This window comes from Lactuca virosa, chromosome 7 (assembly GCF_052849685.1).
Source record: "Lactuca virosa cultivar CGN04683 chromosome 7, Lactuca_virosa_CGN04683_v6, whole genome shotgun sequence".
NCBI classification, from domain to species: Eukaryota; Viridiplantae; Streptophyta; class Magnoliopsida; order Asterales; family Asteraceae; genus Lactuca; species Lactuca virosa.
In genome coordinates this window covers 36,959,485-36,962,690 of record NC_136432.1, presented here as the reverse complement: position 1 = coordinate 36,962,690, position 3,206 = coordinate 36,959,485, and positions in this window count along the sequence as shown.

Here is a 3,206-nt window from a genome sequence, read left to right as displayed (position 1 = left end):
GGATCTCGCTGTCCATAGCCATTTTCCATTTGGCAGACTCAGGGCCTACCATAGCTTTCTTATAGTTAGAAGGCTCATCAAAATTTACCAGTGTACTATCACCGATAAACGTATCACCATCCGTAGTAATATGAAAACCATAAAACTCGGGTGCCATTCTAACTCGAGTGGAACATCTAAGAGGCAATGATTAGTCAATGGATTCAACAAGAATCTCTTCCTCAGGTTGATCGCTAGTGTTCGAGGTTCCTTCACCGCTTGATTCTTTAATCTCTTCAAGATCAATTGTCCTCCCACTGTCTCCTTAGCTTATGAATTCCCTCTTGCGGAAAACTCCTCTCCTTGCTACGAAGACCACATTATCACTAGGTCTGTAGAAAAGATATCCAAAGGATTTCTGTGGGTAACCGATGAAAATACACCGCTCACTTCGAGGTTCAAGCTTATCGTGAGTCTCTCGTCTTACGAAAGCTTCACAACCCCAAACCTTGATATGTGCCAACGAGGGAACTTTCCCTGTCCACATCTTGTGAGTTGTTTTGGCAACCTTCTTAGTTGGGACTAGATTAAGGATATGGGCGACAGTATCTAAGGAATACCCCAGAATGAGATTGGTAGCGAAGCTCAACTCATCATGGAACGAACCATGTCCAACAAGGTTCGATTACACCTTGTAACGCCCGCAGATCTGGGCTAGTCAATTTAGAGACAATGAGCATCAAAAATGAGTTTTTGATGGAAGATTATTTAGAAGGATTAATCTTAACCAAGTTTTAGTATATGTTACAAGGGTTCCTTACATATAAAGAACGTCGAAATCCGAGTTATAACGAAGAAGTTATGGCCCGTCGAAGTTTTACGGCAAAAGCGGCACGACACCGGGAGATGTAAATAGTGAATTTACGGTAGAAGAATTTTTAGCCTTAGTGATCTGAAAAAAATTTGTAGTATACGTTAAACCGAGAACATACACAAAAAGAACGCCCAAATCTGACTTCGTATGAGGAAGTTATGAATTTTCTAAGATTTGGCATAGCAGTGCACGACCCGAAACTCGAATTTTAGTTCGAGCGGTTTTTTGGCTACGCGACCTAAATGAGAGTTGAATATCTCATTAATAGGAACTCAAAGGTAAAAAGACAGACAAAAACGGAGTCCGTATGTAGAAGTTATGAGTTTTACGCAGACATTTAACAGTATAATCTCCTCCTACTGTTAAATTTAAGATCGGTCGAGAACTAGCCGACGGAGTCTAAATGAAAGTTTTAGATCTTGTTTTTACCTATGCGTGGATATAAAGAATGTCGAGAGTAGAGCTCGTATATTAAAGATATGGACGAAACTTGGTCCCTACTCTTCGAGCGCGATAAATTCGATACAGTTTTGTAAATTTGAGATAGAATGAGAATTAGCTGACAGCGTCTAAATGAAAGTTGTAGTACTCGTAAATACCAACGCGTGGATATAAAGAACGTCAAAAATGGAGTTCTTATGAACGATTTACAAATTATAATAGCATATTTACGTATTAAAATAAAGTATAAATCATATATACGTACACATATATATATATAAATGTATATATCATTAGAAAGGTATCGACGATGCGGTTATTATAAGACTAGTGTTGAGTACTTTCGACATTAGTTTAGTACAAATATCGTTAAATCTATTTAAAATAGTATTATGAAGGGGTGTTTAGTCGTTTATATAACTATAAGGTCATTAAGTATTTATGGAGGGTAGTTTTTGTAAATTCAATTACTATAAATAAGAGGCTTGGGCTCTCATATTTCTTGCACCATTCTCTTGATTCAAGAGTCTTTCTCTTCTTATCCCCCGAGCATTTCGGTCGCTTGTGATTCGACTTCTCTTTCTGTAGTTTTAGTATAGTAAGGTGAGCGCTGAAGCGCTGCACGAATCTTTCTTAGAAAGATTCAGCGACGAAGTTCTGCCCCTGTAGAGCCCAACTCCTAGCTAAAACCCCCTTGTAAGTAAGTTATGCTTACCTATTTTAATATAGCTTATATTTAAATTAGTATTGTTATTATGAACTTATAATAAATATTTGGGCTATTATTAAGACTTATATAAGTGTCGTTATAATATCTTTTTAACTACTCGCGGTACGGGAAATCTGGTTTAAAGGGCCGCATAGGGTTGTTGGATTTCAGAAGTGCTATATGCCAAAATGGTCCTACCCTCCGGTGTTTTATGTCTGGCCCCTGTCTGTATATAGTAGGTGAAGAGTATTGTTTAACGCTTATATAATAGTAATAATAGCTAGACTATTAATTAGTCTCGTCGAACCTTAGACTAAACTCTAGTGGTAATGATACTAGGTTTTGTCGAAAGAAGTTGTTTTAAGTAAACGAAGCGCTGTCTGAGTACCGAGTCACCACCTTATCAAGTGAGTGCATAGTTACTTTCATCTTACACATAGATATGAAGTATTTAATATAAATTACGTGTTATGTGTGCATATTATCTGTGTTCTTGATATCTATGAGGGATGAACGATTTATACATGTTTTAAATGATTTAAACTGTATATGTATTTTATATCTACGAAAATGTTGGGTAAAACATGAGTAGATGAAATAGTTGATGTGTGATAAAATGATGAGAGGCCTCAATGTTTAAGATGGCCTAGCCATCTAGCGGAGTATAGATGACGACCACAGACTATTCTAGACAGTCCAGTGGAACACTAACAGACTCGTAACTTGTAGGTGTTTTTGAACTACGTATTCACTAGGTATTTTTGAACTAAGTGTTCACCATATGTTTTGAACTAAGTGTTCACCATGCGTTTTGACCTACGTGTTCACCAGATGTTTTGAACTACGTGTTCATCAGATGTTTTGAACTGCGTGTCCACCAGATGTACCCTGTTGTATAAACCCTGGCGACTATGAGATTTAGTGCCTAAACCCTGGCGACTATGCGACTTAGTGCCTGTTGAGTAAACGCTAGCAATGATGGATTTCGTGCCGATTCCTTAGGATGATCCTTAGGAATGAATGAACGAGGAATAGCTGAATCTTAGGGTAGGTCTTAAGAGTAAAGAAGATAATGGAGATGGATAATTGGGTTGATTGTTTGATGTTTAACATAATAATTATATTATTGTGGGTTGAAAACCCTATGTACTCACCAGGTTTCCCAACCTGACCCACTCAAGATTATTTGTATCACAGGTGTCG